Source organism: Schistocerca piceifrons, chromosome 6 (genome assembly GCF_021461385.2).
Source record: "Schistocerca piceifrons isolate TAMUIC-IGC-003096 chromosome 6, iqSchPice1.1, whole genome shotgun sequence".
NCBI classification, from domain to species: domain Eukaryota; kingdom Metazoa; phylum Arthropoda; class Insecta; order Orthoptera; family Acrididae; genus Schistocerca; species Schistocerca piceifrons.
In genome coordinates this window covers 502,058,008-502,077,168 of record NC_060143.1, presented here as the reverse complement: position 1 = coordinate 502,077,168, position 19,161 = coordinate 502,058,008, and the positions used below count along the sequence as shown (strand labels likewise).

The 19,161-nt window shown below is 39.9% G+C and overlaps 1 pseudogene; it reads right to left on the bottom strand.

Moving 5' to 3' along the window:
* Positions 1–3,409: 3,409 nt before the first annotated feature.
* On the bottom strand, positions 3,410–3,527 carry LOC124803951 (annotated as a pseudogene).
* Between the last annotated feature and the right edge of the window lie 15,634 nt (positions 3,528–19,161).

Genomic DNA, 19,161 nt, shown 5'->3' with positions numbered 1-19,161 from the left:
CGTTCCTGGGGTTTTTGACACATAACGAATGCAATGTAAGTTTCTAATCGTAAGAAATTATTTTATGTGAAATGATTATGAAGTAACTATTTTCGACTATTTTCCTTTACTTATGCTGTCAAACATTACTTCTTGTAAAACAGATTCTGGTAAGTGAGTTTCCGACTATCAAAAAATGGCAGGAGCTTTTTATTGCATTGTGTTAGAAGCTTAACTTTTTACACCGCCTAGAGACCGACAACTTGGTATCTGACAATACCAACTTGATACCTCTAAACGTACCCGCGAAAGTGAGTCTCAACTGTCGGTTAAACAGACAGACAGATGGTCAACGAGTGATAACGTAAGGGTTCCTTTCTCACAGACTGAGATACAGAACCATAAAAATAGAAATTTCAGGCGCGGGTCCACCAAAGCGTGGGTAGTTATTATTACTGTAGTTGCTGACGCACCGAAAATGGTGCTGAACTGCGAAGAAAAGTTTTAATTGTTTAAATTCAGTTTTTACGTTATTTACATAGCCAATAACCAGAAATAATGCTCAGAGTGTTGTGTTTCTGCCTCGTGATGGCTGGGTGTTGTGTGCTGTCCTTAGGTTAGTTAGGTTTAAGTAGTTCTAAGTTCTAGGGGACTTATGACCACAGCAGTTGAGACCCATAGTGCTCAGAGCCATTTGAACCATTTGAACCAAGTGTTGTGTTTATTAATACTTTTATTAGAGGCTTGAGAAAAGGCAAAGTAAAATATGGATCTGAATACACATTTTCAAGAAAGGATTGTACATACTTTGCTCACGAGCACTCTGCAAATAACGTTCTAAGAAGGGATTGTAATTAAAGCGTAAATGAATCGAATTCTGTTACTTTCATTTTGCACTTCGATCAGTGCTCGGCAGTGCAGATCAGATCGACCCATCGAGAGAGAGAAAGGTTCCTTATTTACAGACTGAACGCTAAAACAGGTATTTCTTCCCGAGAAGAGTGCTTCAAAATAGAATCCATTGTCGAAATTACCCGTTAAGCGTAGTATTCGTGGATACTGCGAAATAACCACTTGATTGTGATACTGCGTCATACATAACAAGACGACGAGACAGTACTGCTTTTCCTTTTTTACGATATCATCTCAAAACGTGCAAATGATCACTGTTAAACAATAAATGTGTTTCAATTGTCTGCCTTTCAATCCCGTCCTAAAAAAGCTTTGCAATACCAAATTTTCCTTTGCGTTTTCCTTTCATACCTTTCATTGAAATATTAATGATTACGAAATACAGGGTGAGTCACTAACTACTGCCACCAATAATAACTCTGAAAATATCATAGGAGCTGAAACGTTTGTGGGACAAAAAGTTGCATGGGCAAAGGGGCCATAATATGACATTGCTTTGTTGTTTCTAGGTGGGATCGCGTAAGTGATATGAAGGTCAACTTTGTTCTTTTTTTTGTTTTTTACTGGGATACTATGGATTGGTACTTATTTTCTGATAGCGCCTATAGAGACGAATCCAATGGTGTGCAACAATAAGGTCTTTAAAGGTCAACGATGGTCACAAAGGTGGCATGAAGGTCCTTTTATAGAAGGTGTTGGGAGGAATGACCATAGCCGTTATCATAAAATAAGTACCAAACTATAGGATCCGATTTTAAAAATGAAGCTGACCTTCATATCTCTTACGCGACCCCAACTAGCAACAAAAAACCAGCGTCATATTATGGCCCCTGTTGTCCCATGCAACAATTGTCCCACAAACTTTTCAGCTACTACCATACTTTCGGAGTTATTCTAGGTGGCAATAGTTAGTGACTCACCTTATACTGAACATTATTTCGGTTTGTATGTAGTGTAAGTAACGTAAAAACTGAAAACAAGAAAAAGATATTGCGGAGGTTCTCGACACCAGGAGCCTCGCATTACCGTTTGCACTTTTTCCGCTGCAGGAAGCGTTGCTTGCTAGCTGCACTAATATAAATGGTTCATGCTGCTAGCGACCCCCTCCGAAAAACGATATTTGTTAACGCTTGACCATCTGTGGCTCCCACTTTGTAACTTTCATTTCTGTTCAAGTCCAGCATATTCGGACGGACCAGTATGCGGGGTCCCCTTGTCAGTCATACGCATCAAACGCCTATCACCAATATCAGCGGTTAGCTACAAAGTATGATATCTGACTTTCAGTTATTGGACACTTGAAGGCTAAAATATCCGAACAAGTGTTTTAATCATATGTCACAGCTAAAGCAGCGAGCCAGTTAAGACAGCATATACAAGTAACAAACTACAAATCGCAAACAAAATACGTGCAGCAAACTGTGGCACTATACATTTCAGAACATTCCGCGTATCTTGTTATCACTGCTGGCAAACCACAAAAATCCTCTGGTATAGAGGATTACGGCAACTTATCCGCAGTTTACATTACGATTCGGAATTAGAGCACAAATTTAATCATATCAGAATTAGAGTGACACTGTAGACAGATCAATACGCACCTGAGATATATTGCCTTTAGTGAAAACTAAGCCCGCATTATTAGACTGTTTGAAACAAAACACAAACCTAGCAAAAAGTGACTGGAGGATATATCTTTTTTGGACTGTGGAATTTATACGAGGTAGGAGATGAATACAAAATGAACAGGTCGCAGAAAAGGCATTTCAAGGACAATATTACTACCCGGACAAACAGTCATACGACAGGTTATCGCAAAACAACACATCATTAACTTCTCGACCTCAAAACAGCGACCACGCATCTTACAGAAATTAGATGACAAATAAAAGATTTCTTAGTGATGCACAACATGGCATCAGACTATTGTGACACACACCGCCTTCTTATAGTCTACAGAAGGTGGATCGTCTGGAAATCTACTAGTCCCAATTGCTATGTAAGAGACTCGTATTTCACTCAGGAAGGGCCCGAAGACACAAATCAGTCGATTTAGATCAACTGGCGATGGAATGTTATAGCAAATTCTGGTATTTACTGCATTAACATAAATATCGCTTGTAGATTTTCTTCTAATACATGTGAAATTTTATCTCGGGTGAAAAAATATGCTCTGTAGCAATTGATGACAGTCGACTGTTTGATTTCTCCAATTTGCAACTAAAACCAAATTGAAATGATATGTAACATAATCTAATTAATTTTCCTGCAAGAAGAACCGTTTCTTTCAAATAAATGAACGGTTTAAGATCAGGTAGATACAAAACCACTCCGTCCACAGGCCACAAGTTGCCCATCGACTGCCGTGTCATCCTCAGAGGAGGATGTGGATAGGAGGGGCGTGAGGTCAGCACACCACTCTCCCGGTCGTTATGATGGTATTCTTCACCCAAGCCGCTACTATTCGGTCGAGTAGCTCCTCAATTGGCATCACGAGGCTGAGTGCACCCCGAAAAAAGGCCAACAGCGCAAGGCGGCCTGGGTGGTCAACCATCCAAGTGCCGACCACGCCCGACAGCGGTTAACTTCGGTGATCTCACGGGAACCGGTGTATCCACTGCGGCAAGGCCGTTGCCAAGTAGATACAAAATGTTCACTAACACAATTGGACTTCTTATCGTAATATTACGTTATTACCTTTGCCTTGCTTAATATATAGAATCGAAGGATGTGCTGGTAAAGGTTCATCTATGCCACATTAATACATCCTCGCAATTTTTATTTTAGTACAATAAAGGATTTAGTAGTCAAAAAGGTGGGGACCAGTTACACCGCGAAAATGTACTTACCGAGTTACCAAGGACGAGTAAAACCTGAAACAATCTGGACAAAGTAAGGACGTTGTTCAGCCGGCTACATATCGTTCACACAGGGACCACGCAGCAGACAATATTATACTAATTCCAGTGCCCACAGGGGAATTTAAGCAGTTATTCTTAACGCTCTCCGTACACGAATAGAACGCGAAGGAATCCTCACACGCGAAACAGTGAGACGTTCTCCTGCCAAGCGCTTCATTTCTATTGTAGTGATGTTTCTATTGTAGTGATGTAGACTTAATCGTCATCAGAATCTCAGTCGACTATCATGACGGCGGTCTGTAGTTTTTCTTCCCCAATACAGAATGCCGTGAACATTGTGTTCCTTGTGCCTTCCGAAGCGTTGTACAGGACAAACAGCAGTCTTGATGGAGTCGCTGGATATTGGGTATCATCCTCGAGACCCACGGATCACCACAGCAACATCTCCCACAGGTACTGTAGCAATGTCCTTGTAGAGCGTTCACCACTTAGACGAAGTCCAGTTTACGCTGCTTGGTTCGTCTTGCTTTACCTCTTGACGGATTGCTGGTGTGCCTGAAGCGCAATTCGACCTTACAAATCACGCAATATGTTACAAGAACCACCCAGAAGTATCTAAATAATACCTAGAAGTCTTGCTTTATCTCCAGTAACGGGAATCGGATATAGCTTCTGTATCATCACTTAACTCCACAGTAGTTCTTCCATTACACCTTCTAGCTTCACAATGTTCCGTAGGTTACTGTTGGCAAAATAAAAATTACTGAAGCGAGAACGTCTACTCCTTATCATTCCTCACTGTCACCAGTGGTCCACAACAAACTGTGCTTGCACAACCGAAATATTTCGCTGGCGAACGATAATTACTGATTCGTCCCGTCTCCAAATAAATATCCCATTTGTAGGATTCCAGTTCCGCCCCAAGCGTTTATATGTACGGGTTCGGGTCAGATTATAGTTGATTGTAGCGATGGGGAACGGACGAAAATTAAACTATACCCATATTTATTGTGTTAGCGCTGCTGGAAATCTGCACGCCTACGTACTGACAACAACATGAAGGCCACATGCCTCGAGAAACGTGCAAGTTCTCTCCGCAGAACGACGAATACCACCACTTCTTTCGGCTGCACATTCGCCTGCTTAATCGACTAATGATATCGATTTAGATAAGGTTCGTCAACATGTTGTTCGTCAACATCTTCCGCCAACTACTGCTCATGCTTCTCGGTCCCATATACAAATGAGAGTGAATATATCCAGCTCCCTTGATTCCATTCAACCTCCTCTATAGTCTCTGTAGTTCGTGGAAGCAACTGACTGCACTGTATTCTCTTCCTTAGAGTCATAACCATTTCAGTACTCTTCGGCATCCATGTGCTGCCTTTCCATAATACGTGATACAAAGTTAATTTGGGTACATGACTCCTCGGTGATGTACATTCACAAAACTATGTACAGTTCTTAACTGCTCGTTGATAAATTGCTCATTCCTCTATATCTATAAATTCCAGCAACGAAATCTTTAACAACCGGAGAGTTTGAATTTCTTGTACTGGTCATTTGGAATGATACTGCTCATGAAAACATTTAAGTCACAGAGAGCTAGGTCAGTATTGCGAAATCTTCGCTGTAGATAAAGGAGGCATTTACTAAACGGAGTATGAGTAACTCACAATTCAGATTATTAAAACTTAAAAATAGCTCAATAAATATAACTTTAATTATATAGCCTGCATACCCGAAATGGCTAAAATATTTCCTATAACGCTACACTACGTTAAACGTCTTTCACCAAAGCTGTTGAAAGAAAATACCAGAAGCGCAGATAGTGTCATCAAAGAAAACGGGCGCTGATCACTAACGCCTACTCGCAACGTGTATCGTATACTCAAAATGACACAGATAGATAATTTTCATCTAATATCACCAGTACGCCTACAGAAAAATTTTGGCTGAATCTGAAACGAAATCAGTAATCGTATAGCTTTACAGATTGCATAATCATCTATCTCGAAATGCTAACTGGCGCATACAATAGAGAGGGTCTTTATGAGTTTCTGTGAACGGCAGTCTCTAGTCACATACCTATTTTTCGACGAAGTGCCCCGTCTTTCTTCTGACGCTTATAATTAGACGATGACGAGAAGCTAAATCACCTTTTTACGGTAAGCTCACTTTTTGACAAACTAATCAACGCTCAAGAATTCTAGACGTCTATTCAACGGAAAGACTGCGAAGAAAGAAATATGAGTAACACACAACGCAGCTATATCGAAACTTTAAAAATACCTCAATAAATCTAATCTATTCACCGGCTTTCGGCGCTTCGGGCCACATTGCAGGATTGACAGGCCCGCCAGTGATCAAATGATAAACAGTAGTGCAGGTAGCATAAAGTTGTAACGAATTTTTAAAGGCACCGTACATTACAATCTTTCCCACATTGCGACACTTTGAAATAACAGTTGTTGTTGCGCTCCTAACTCCAAAGAATTGCGAACTACGAAAAATACTGTGAAGGGATCTGAAAGTAGTTGGTGCGTTACATGGTCAACAATCTGGCAGCTCAAAAGAAGTGTCTTAGTTACGATTGGGACAACTCAGCGAAAGTCAAGGATAGGAAGGCAACTAACTGCCACAAAAAAGTTATTCTACCAATTCAGATAGTGTTACCTCCCCTGCGGATCCGACTTCCGAACGACGGGGGCTGCTTCCTGCACTTTGCAACAAGATATCCAAAAGTATATCTTATGAGATATTTAAAGAAGGGATCTTTTTGGCGCATCAGACCAGAAATTTAATGAAAGACAATTATTTTGAAAGTACGATGAATCCAGTGGAAACATGGCTTTGGTTTCGTTTAGTGAGGTACTAGCCAACGTTTTGGGTGACGGCATACATCAAAATTAGAAAACCATTGTTACAACATTGTTGCAGAGTTTTATGAAATTAGGATGTAACATGAGCATGAAACTACATTTTCGACACTTACGCACTGTTCTTTTCTCTGTGAATCTTGGCGATGTCATTGAAAAACAGCGATAAAGGTTCCGCTAGGACACCAAAGAGACGGGAAAGAGATTCCGCGAAAGGTTAAATGCAGTCATTATGGCTGACTGCTGGTTTACGGTAAAGAGAGGTATCACTGGTGGAGGGATACAATCAACGGGGAAAAGTTTCACCCCATGCCAGAAAGAATTTAATGCCGTCGAATTAGCGAATGGAAACTAAATTGTTGAACATGAGTTGTGTTTTTATATAGTCATTAGCATTTGTGAACATAGACCATTTAATCTTTTGTGGAATCACTAAACATCGCATCTGACTAGACCACTGTCTAATCAAATACATTGTTTAGTGATTCTGTACAAGATTCCAAACAAGTAATATAATTTTAATGCAATTAAAGATTTCCTTGTTCAAAAAGAATGTGATTTCAGCAAAAATTGCATACATGATTTGTACGAAAATGTGAAATGATCCCGAAAAAAATCAGATTTGTAATCTGAATAAAATATGCATTAAAATTCGCCTTACTCTCATGGAACAATGTACAAGAAATTTTAAAATGCTCCTTAGCTAATCAATTACCACCATTTTGAGGGATTCCCTGGTGCTGCGGTGGAATACTGATTGCTGAGGAGAGATGGCACTCACCTCCAGTCACTTCAAGTAAGGCTGAATGACTTATCACCTAACGACTATGACTAGGTTGTAGTCGCTCAACATGGTGATGGTCAAGCACCTCCGCCAACCATTGCTGGTGCTCCCTGGAATCGTATGAATAATTATGTGGAGTGAAATTCTCCATGAATATATCTAGATAACTTAATTCTATGCGTCCTCAGGTGTTCTCTGCGTCTGTAGTTCCCGGGAACATTACACCATACTGAATTTCCTTTCAGCGAGCCAGTAACAACCGTGTAATCTTCATTAGCGATGTTTAACCATGCTTTAAATGTATGGTCTCATTTCTTTGTTTTAGTCATAATCCTTTCGACTGGTTTGATGCGGCCTCCCACTAATGTGTCATATAATGTGCATTTAGGACACATATATCCTCGATATTGGTACTTTCATGAAATTTCATGTAGTTGTTTATTGCTCTGCGTGATTGTGATCGTTGCTCATACTCTTCTGATTCAAGTCACAAAATTTTAACTCACTCAGTTAAAATGAACTTTAAGGACCACGTAATTAATCGTAGATTTGCGATCTTCACATAGATCTCTCTTATCAAACCGAGTACTAACAGCGCACATCTCAGTTTTTCTCGGACGTTCAAGGTGCCAGTATATGTTCTCCGTGATGTGGCAGGCAGTCGCTGGGGTACTTGAGTTAAGCGTCTGGTCGCGCATAAAGACCCTTAGGAGCAGTTGGAAGGATATTTCCTCACGTGGAAATTGCCTCCGTCCCCTAGTTTCTAAGACTGTCAGTAAAGCAAAAACTTCGCTGAACTGAAAGGAAACAGTCTTTAAATGAAGTCAGCGAAAACACAATGCAGATAAATCGATGGTTAAAAATTTCTCAATAAAGGGAGTTGTTTGCACATGTTGCAGGGATCTGTCTGCTGTTTCCTAAAGGAGAATATTTGGCAGCCAAGATCGTGTGCTGACCTGGTGTTATTTTTGTTTTCTTCCATCAATGATAGGTTTTGACAGAGTCTAGTTGTCTGAAGATTACAGCTAGACTCTGTCGAAATCAGTTATTGGGAAAAAAAATTTACAGCACGCGAACTTTGCTGTCAAACTTTCTTTTTTACCAATGTTAATTGTAATTACATTACCGGCAAACCAAAAACTAAAAAAATAGCTGTAAAATCACAGACAGGATATAGTATATTAGACAACCACAGAAGGACAATATGGTAACAAAATGGTGACTGAATTCGGATCGAAATCAATAACCGCTGTGCTCTGCAGATTACATAATACATACAGTTGGAGTTACAAGCCGGCGAGCACAATAGATTGGGTTGCTGTGGGATTCAGTGAATGCGTAACAGTGTCTAATAGTTATCGAGGGCAGACGGAGTCACTAATCACATACCTGTTTTTATGAAATGTCCCTGCTTTCTTTTAGCGCTTCTACTTGGTTGGCACAAGAAGCTAGAAACTTTTCCTTACGATAAGCTCACTTATTCACGAACCACTGGCCACTCACGAAAGCAAGATGCGCGTTGAACGACAGAATGCGTAAAACGAACGGTGCTACGCAACGGCTTTCGGCGCTTTGGGCAATAATGCATTGTTGGTAGGCTCCCCGGCGACCGATTGTTAATCGGGAACAGCGATAGCGTCAAACTACCACAAAATGATAAAGTTGTAATTCATTACTATCTTTCCCACTTCGCACCTTTTTAAAATAACACTTGTTGTTGTAGTAAGTTAAAAGACTTGGGATTCCAGATATTTTTAAAAATATCAACATTCCTAATTCGAACCAGAAGTAATCAAACAGCCTGTGCAGGACTCATAATACAGCGAAAATGCTATCAGGACACAGCACGCGAATTAGGAATTTTTTCGTGATTTTGGAAGTTTAATAGCTCGCACTGTATTTCCATGGACACAATTCGAACAAATATAGTTGTATGATTGGCGTCCTGGGACAACTTTAGTGAATTCAAATTTACTTCAAATAGTTATATTAATGTGCGATATCTCATCGGCAACCAATACTCCACCAGACCGCTCAAGTTTCTTTAGTATAAGGGTGATTGAATACGTAGTACACTTATACACAATGCGCGTGCATTTGACAAATAGAATTAACAAATACACTCAACAGTCTTCCGATGGAGGACTCCTCTCTCGAATCACAGCAAAAATGGTGCCTATACCTCTCAGTGACCTTAATTAATTTCATACTTATTGTGTCTGGTACTAGAAAAACAGGTTATAATACGTACTACAGATTAAGGTTACCTAAGAGAGAACAGTTACGACACTATGAGTTGGACCGGCGTATCGAATGATGCAGCAATGGCGTTGCTCCCAAACATATTGCACTACTGACCTTTTACCTCCGCTGGAATAAATTTCTTTCAGGTCATTAAAGAGAAGTGAGCTGAAATATTTTTACTAAACATTTTTTGAGATTGATATTCGATTGAATAAACTATGGTTAGTAATAGCGCAAGTTGCATAACTATTACATTAGCATTCGCTAACAGCAACGTCATGTTACACGACAGTTTAGACGGAAGTTAGTTCCATAGGCCACATCACACCACATTTAGGTACAGCTGCCACTGTGCAGGTGAAGCACGCCAATGACGTCACAGAGACCAGTAATTTGCGGCAGTAGGTGCTAGTGCGGGCCCTGTGGCATCATGGAGGATATGCGTAAAACAAAGAAAATGCAAAACGCGTGACATATTACGTTCCTTCATGTACGTTAACTCTTCGTTTTTAATATGAAAGGACACGTTCCTTCATAAAACTTAATTCTTTATTTTGAAAACGAAAGCTCCCCTTGTACACACTAAATCATAGGTGAACGCGTACGCGTCATCCTAGACACGAAGACGTGGATGAACAGTAATAAGTCTGGTTATGGAAACAGAAAGACTGATTATACACATGATGGTTCTTGCATATCATTTTCGAAGTGAAATAGCAGCCACCAACAGGCTCTCATGAAATTTTAGTAAATGTATACCGCGAGAGTGAATGAACTTTACCAAGACATTTGGATACTGTGTCGTGAATGAAGACATCTTTTAGGAATGTTTCGGAATCTATGTCTCTTCCGTCTTTCCATACGTAGGAATGCGAAAATAAATGTTAAGTGGTACACTCCATTCCCGTACGTTAACTGAACATTCGATACCCATGTCCAACTCATACTACAGTAACTGTTCTATCTTAGGAAACCTTAATCTGAAGTAAGCACTATAACCTGTTTGTCTTGTACCAGAGATCATAAGGATGAAATTAATTCTGGTTACTGAGAGCTATCGGAACCATTTTTGCTGTGGACTAGAGAGAGGCTGTTGAGTGCATTAGTTAACTGTATTTGTCAGATGCATGCACAGTGTGTATAACAATACTACGTAACCAATCACAACTACTTTAAGGATTCTTCTGTGGTCTGGTAGAATATTGGTTGCTAAGGAGTGTTCGCGCACTGATCCATTAATTTGAGGTGAGGTTGAATTCTACCATGCAATAATATTTGTTTCAATTGTTTCCATGCAAATACAGTGCCGGCCATTGAAATTGCAAGACCACAAAAAATTCCGAATCGGCGTGATGTGTCCATATTGCATTTTCCTTGTGATATGAGCCCTGCTCCGGTTGTTTGCTTATTTCTGGTTCGAATTAGGACTGTTGATATTTTCAAAAATGTCTAGAATCACACATATAGATCTTTAAGGAAATAACATTATCAGGCATCGATTTATCGAAAAAGGTGTCGATCTACCTATGAATCGACACAAAATGTATAGACGTACTAGCGTGTAAAAATAACGGCTGCTAATTGTAAATGTACTTCCGGTTTTATAGCTGTGTATTAAGTATTGATCTATTATTAGATATCGGTACATCAACAGGCTAGTAGTTTGCTTATACCCATTAGAGCAAGGATTGAATTGAACACATTGCATGCGATCGCAGGTTCGAATCCTGCCTCGGGCATGAATGCGTGTGATGTCCTTAGGTTAGTAAGGTTTAAGTAGTTCTAAGTTCTATGGGATTGATGACCTTAGAAGTTCAGTCCCATAGTGCTCAGAGCCATTTGAACCATTTGAACACATTGCATGTTCACGCTTGGTGATTACCACTTTGCTAGCAATGGTAACTACATGTAAGTGGCACAATGAATGTTACCCGAGGGGTCCGTCGTTCGGTTTCGTCACATATCGGATTAGTCGAGAACACTTCACGTCGACTACCCTGTTTCTTCATTTCAGCAAAAGCCAGTGGCCTAGCAGCTGTAGTGTCGAAATTGAATGGTGAAGCTAATCGTTGCAGTTTATATTGGTAGCGCCAAGAAAAAGCAAATTAATTCGGTTAAAAGTTGGTTTTTAGCGCAACTTGTGTGCTACTTCTTCAGGTCCGGAATCCTGTTAATCCATTCACCCCCCGCCCCCTCCCCCATCACCAAGTGCAATCAGACTTCTTTTGTGGCACATAAACGTGCTTCGTACAGTCAAAGAGAGATACTGGAAATGATGAGCTCAAAAAGCAGTACGAATCTTTCATACAGTGGAAGTAAAACTTCTTTCTACTACAATTTCAAGAGAAAAATTTTCAATATTTACCAAATATTGCAAAAAAATTTAGTGTGAAATAAAAATATCGGGAAGTGATATCGCATTGCTACTTCGGTATATCGATATACCGGTGGAGAAGTATCATAGATGTTTATACACGTTTTCTTGGTTGAACTATCTACTTGTCGAAATGCTACCAACAGTCATAGTTCGAATAGCATTAAATTAAGACATGAAGCCGTATATTTCAGTGCGTTATGTCCAATGACTGTGCTCTGGCAGTGAGATCTCCACTCCATTACCATTAACCTAAGTAAAACAAGACGGAATGTTGAATGTGTTGTTCTAACCCATCTCCATACAGAGACTATTGGTCTGTTGCGCTGCCCAGTGAATTAGCCACATCTGCCATGCATAGATGTCGTTTGGCCTCGGGATGGCTTGAGAATGGCATGCTACCAAGCGCTATTCCACTACGATTGACAAACTCTGGAACTGACCAGGACACTCTCCATACTGTAAATCATGGATTTTCATGCGCTTCAAATATGTTATCGAGGCACTTATCCAGAGTACCTGGCTAACTGGGTATTTAGTGATGGGCCTTGGTTTTTGAGGAATTCGATTTTGAAGTTCATTACGCGATTTGTATATCGGTAACATTACATATATTCCGAGTAAGTGAGCGTAGCGCAGCGGTGAAGGTACATGGGTACTGTGCTGCACATACCGTGTTCGAATCCTGCTCATGTACTTCTTATTTCAAAATCGACCGAATTTTTAAGTGTAATTTCAAGTGTCATCAACAAACAGTGTAAGGTGGTCGAAATTATGAAGATGTATTCAGTTAATAATTGTTTCAAATATTCATTCCGTTTCTGGGCCGCAGTTGGAGTTCCAAATGTCCGTACAACGGTCGCTTCTTGTGTTACCTGATACCGATCACCACCCATTATCGTCCCCTCTCCCGTGAATACCGTTAGCCAAACGGCAACCCCAGCTGCTAGTTGTGGCTAATAAGGACGCGAGTTGTATTCCTTTCCGTTCGAATCTCACTACTGCGTCACTTGTTCTCAAAGCGTCTATAGTGCCGTGTGTTAGAATAGTTCTGTGAAATGGAAGTACAAAGTGATTCTGCAGTAGTGCAACCAGAAGAAGATCCGCAAGTAGAGGAGTTGAACGAAGAATCAAAAGAATATCTTTATAGTTTCACACACCTTACACTGTTTGCTGATATTCTTTGAAATAAAATTGAAAGTTCGGTGGATGTTGAAAAAAAAAAAGTACACGAGCAGGATTCGATCACAATACCTCCAACACAGTAGCCACGAACCTTTACTGCTGCGCTAAGCTGACTTGCTCGGAACACGCGTAATGTTACGGATATACAAAAAGAGCAATGAACTTCAAAATCGATTTTCTCAAAAAACAAGGCCTGTCGCTAAAAAACCGGATAGCCAGGCACTCAGGGCAAGTGCCTTTATAACAAATTTGAAGCACATCAAAATCCGTCATTTACACTATGGAGAGTCCCCTTGTGAGATGATACAGCATGGAAAGTTGTACTCATATCTACCATTTAAAGTCATTTCCATTCGACCCGAATGGCTGCTGCTTGAGATGGCCGCTCTATGTACCAAATGTCGCTTTTTATACACTCTCTTATCACCCACAGATGTAATCGTATTTTCTTCTTTCTACAGTGTCTACGCACGAATAAAATTTCGTTACTTGCGTTTCTTCCTGCTATTACAGTGGTAAATACCGACAGTGTATCATTAGAAGAACTGGGAGAGGAACACAAATTCCTGGCAGTTTTGAGTTACTCATTAAACTAGTCCTCAAAGTTGATTGAAATTTTTGCCTCTCACTTTTACGTCTTGTTCACATGTTCAAGGGGCAGGGTCATTGCACATCTGTTACCTCCGCCTCATACAGATCACATATACGTAATGGATCGAAATTGACCGCAACCACATATTCCGAGACATCCCTTTTGTAACAGCAAAACGATGCTCCAGTTTCACAATAACACCAACCCTGGAAATAGGCTATTCTGCAAACTGGCGATTTGGTTGGGGAACGCTGTAACATCCTCATTAAACTCATACTTTTCACCACTTAATCGTAACATCTTGGGTTTCCTGAAGGCAAACGTGGGTGGACGTAGGCTTCAGTTGGATGAGGAAGTGCAAGATTAGGGGCGATTCTGGACCTGTCAGCGTCCATCTGCATTCTACAAGACAAATTGACTATCTCATCTCCCAGTGATGTAACCGTCTTAATGCATATAATAACTTTTTTTGAATGGAACGATCCCACGGACCGTTTTTTACTGGTATTTGGTTTTCATTTGGCTGCCCCTCTCCAATTAAATTTGTAATGTACCCCACCTTCTACGACCAATACATATCTTTTAAAGCACATCACAGCCAATTAATTTTAAGTTTACGTTGTGTACGTGTTCACAGTCTTTCCTTGGTGTATATATGTAAATGCCACCACAACCACTCACATTGCTCTCACCACACTTACCAAACGACCATTTGATACTCTATGATATGACACTGGAGTGAGTCTCATCAGTGCAATTGCGTATTGCATCATGGTGGTCAAGCAGGAAATCATTTAATAGATACCTATGAACTGTTACTCTTCCAATAAACTATTCCACAAGTCTCAAGAAAAAGAAGCAGTACTTCGGTGAGACTAAGATCGATCCCCCTTACAGTAAATACTTATCTAAGTTTATTTAATGTGGAGAAACCGAAGAAAGAAAAGACTACTCTCCAGTTGCTTAGTATTACATCTTTTTTGAAGCTCTGAAATGAGTGACATGATAACACAGAAGTGGTTTGCTTCCCAGTAATGGTTGATGATGAAAGCAGTTACAATAATTTAAGGTCTTCGATGCAGTTGTGCCACTGTTACAGAATTTTTCTCAGTGTGGTTAATGTGAAGAAACTTGAAATGGAACAGACGACTCCATAATTATTTGATATTATATCTTTCTTGAATAATTGAAATGATTTCACCCCAATACGTTGTTTTTCCTACTATGATCAATGATGCGTACAATTCTAATCGTTCATGTTTTGATTTGTGTTGTCGTCATAGAAGCTGTGTTGTGGAGGTTGATTGCTAATTTTCTTCTTGTGAATGGCTCTGTCGAATTCCCAATCCACACTGTAACATATTACTCCCACACTGTAAGAAAAAATCTTTCAATCTACAGCTTCCATCATCGGCATTATCATCATCATCATTATCATCATCACTGCACACTCACGTTGCTCTTGCCACCACAATTACCGAACAAGCATTTGATACATTACAATGAAGAAACGGAAATGAGTTTCATCAGTGCAACTGCGCCTTTCGAGAAGGTAGATCATATGGCTGTTAAGTAAGATGACACCATTCGGACAGGGTGGCCAGGTTCAGCAGGGTGGAGTGGATGTCTTATTTCTTAAAACTGCCAATAACAGAACAAAAGAAGTGGGTTATTGGCAGAAAATAGAATAGAATTGTCCATACTATTCTGTAAAACATTCATATTAGCTCTCCCAGCAATCATACAACGTTATTCCCCAGAAAAAAAACGATTTCATGTATGTAACCAAGTACACTTGAAACTGTATGAAATTAACACCTAACTGTAATGTATTGACCTACACTGTATCAAAATTTCCTAGACTGTAAAAAATTGTTAAAACTGTAGCAAACTGCCGTCAAACTCTAACATATGCCCCTCCTATCTGGCACAAATCACCCCACCAGGCAAAGACAAATTGTCCCTAGAGCTGCAGCTAAAACGGCAGCAATTAATCCATATTTCAGCAAAAATTGTACCAAAGTGCCTCTTTGTACACATAAATGACGTGTAACTTTACCTAGAGGAGTCTTCTGTAATAAATGTGGGATAACGTCTATAAAGTATCACGAACATTAACTAGCGTCATACATAGGTGTGGTTGCGGGCCATGCATGATTGTGATGGTTGCTAATCGTTTAAGATTTCTGTACTTATGTATGCCTTCTTTAAAAGAGGGTGTTTGAGGACTACTGGGAAAAAATCATCAAAACTGTAACGAATTTAACGAAAAGTGTAAGTAGCCTCATATGATGATGTTGTGTGGCATGTACGACAGCGCTGGTGGCTAAGCTCCGTAATTATGTGTGTACTCTTAAAAACATGGATAAATTTAGCAGAATAGCCCAAAAAAACTCTGACTATCTTTTTTGTTCGAGAAATTACTGATAGGATCCATAATATGCTGGAAATTACAAAAAATGAAGACCTGGATTTGTGAAGGACGTTGTATGTTGCAGATAATTCCCTGCTCGAAAAACTGCGAAAAACGATGCCCCGAAACCTTATATACCATTCTTTGAGGTGCTCAGCTGGAAATTTGTAAATGTCACTTAAATTTGCTACCATTGCTCGAGAGAGATGCAGAGCACAAGTGCTGCGTCCCTCCTCAGGATACTGTGTATCCCAAAAGCGCTGTGGTGCAGAGAATGGACGAACGGGGACACGAGTGGGAGAGAAAGGGCCAAAATTTTTGGGTTAAACGTTATGGTCATTACCATTAACCTAGAACAACTGGATGAAAGTAGATGGCTGCTGGTCATTTTGGGGATACATTATGGTCAATTTAATGACATTTGCAGCTCATTAATGAAGTCCTAAGTAAACAAAACAACTGTTGTTTCTTTAAGTAAGAGTAATTAAATTAGACTATGGTAAGGGGTTGATACGTTTACATACAGAGAATGATGGGCAAAAAGATGTCGAACTGGCACAACTCTCTCAACATGTAAAGTATACCACGACCCACTAACTTGTCGTCTCACAGTAACACAACCTATGCACAAATGATGTTACTTGTATGTCTGGCTGAAATGTTCCAAATCGGTAAATAGCGTGAGAACCAAGTATTCTCTCGTGTTCTTGGATACGGACTCTCTATATTCTTTTGTTTAACACAATTCCCTTTCGATCCTCTGACGAATGACTTTTATTTATCGACCGCAAGTTTACGTTTTCCTCATATAAGATCCAGAGTGCTCGCTTTCTGTATGATTGGCTCTGCTATTCTAACTCGGATGATTCGTCAATGAGAAGGTGTCCAACTTAAAAGGAGCCTGCCGATGTGGCCGAGCGGTTCTAGGCGCTTCAGTCTGGACCCGCGCTGCTGCTACGGTCGCAGGTTCGAATCCTGCCTCGGTCATGGATGTGTGTGATGTCCTTAGGCTAATTAGGCTTATGTAGTTCTAAGCCTAGGGGACTGATGAACTCAGATGTTAAGTCACACAGTGCTAAGAGCCAACTTAAAAGGCCCCGAATATAGCATTTGACCCAGTATGTGAGTCTTAATGGAGCCCTAAATTTGAATCTGAATGTCTATGCAGGTGTAATTCGCACAATAACAAACCGCAATCGCTACATATGAATAACAATTTCAAGGAGTATTCAGCGCAACTGAAGAATAGTTATCGCCACTTAAAATATTAATATTCGTTAAATGAACATTTTGCACTGTAATAATTTCAATTTTGCTTCATTACACTGTCACACCCGTCCATCAGTAAAATAAAAGTCCTAATACTGAGCTAATTCTGAAATTACATTCACAGTCAAAACTCTTGTAATAATAAACTATTTTAAAATAATCTATTTCAGTATCAACCTTAACATAAAGAAATTGGCCTTGTGTAAAGAAAATTTAAATTCAGCCTTGAAAGAACACCTATCAGTGACTGATGCTTTTCAGATTATTTTATTTCCATTAATTACAAATCGAATGCTTGTAAACTTTCTTTTCTGCCCATGTTACTGTTATCTTAGCGACACGTCCATCCAAATAATCCATCCCCTGGGAGTGGAAAAAAGCGTGCTGGTTCTTTGCTGAACTGAAATTGATTTAAAAAACTATTAATATAAGTGATTATTCCCATTTACAGCCCTAATTCCGTCACTCAGCAAACCCAATTACTGCATCTACCAAGGGTTGGAGCTATAAAGCGCAAATAAAGCTATGCCTGTATGTGCAATATGTTTGACCATTAATTCTAACCCCTCCTAGATGAAAGCAATTCGTACTACATTTCCTGAGTCAATAGAAGACGTCAGCAAGTTGGATCAATGTTAATAATTCCCAAATGACGTCATGTGTGAAAGAAAATGGCTGCATCGCAGTAGATCATCGCTTATTCAATAAATGTAGGCACGATTCATTTTCTAAAATAAAGCCCTTTTTATGCATATATTTGAGTAGTTACATTCAGTGTACGAAGCGAGTCTGCAGATGTCTTAACATTCTAGAACATCATCATAATATCATTATCAGTTGCTGCTTATGGTCACTTCAACTAAAATGTATTAAATTCCATTAAATATCCGTAGTTCCAGAAACTATCTCACATAATGTAAAGCACATCTTCATCAACATAAGGAATCCCTTTTTTAACTGCCTTTCAACACATTGCTCTTGTAATATAAATACTATCACCTTTTCACTTTAAATTTAAAATGTCACTTCACATAATGCCCTTTCTCTCCAACCATAAAACAGCAAATCATATAACATAAATATACTCAATGCCCACATACACTTTTGCAGGGGAGGCTTGCGTGCCTCAGCGATACAGATGGCCGTAAGGTAGGTGCAACCACAACAGAGGGGTATCTGTTGAGAGGCCAGACAAACATGTGGTTCCTGAAGAGGGGTAGCAGCCTTTTCAGTAGTTGCAGGGGAAACAGTCTGGATGATTGACTGATCTGGCCTTGTAACAATAACCAAAACGGCCTTTCTGTGCTGGTACTGCGAAAGGCTGAAAGCAAAGGGAAACTACAGCCGTAATTTTTCCCAAGGGCATGCAGCTTTACTGTATGGTTAAATGATGATGACGTCCTCTTGGGTAAAATATTCCGGAGACAACATAGTCCCCCATTCGGATCTCCGGGCGGGGACTACTCAAGAGGACGTTGTTATCAGGAGAAAGAAAACTGGCGTTCTACGGATCGGAGCGTGGAATGTCAGATCCCTTAATCGAGAAGGTAGGTTAGAAAATTTAAAAAGGGAATTGGATAGGTTAAAGTTAGATATAGTGGGAATTAGTGAAGTTCGGTGGCAGGAAGAACAAGACTTTTGGTCAGGTGAATACAGGGTTATAAATACA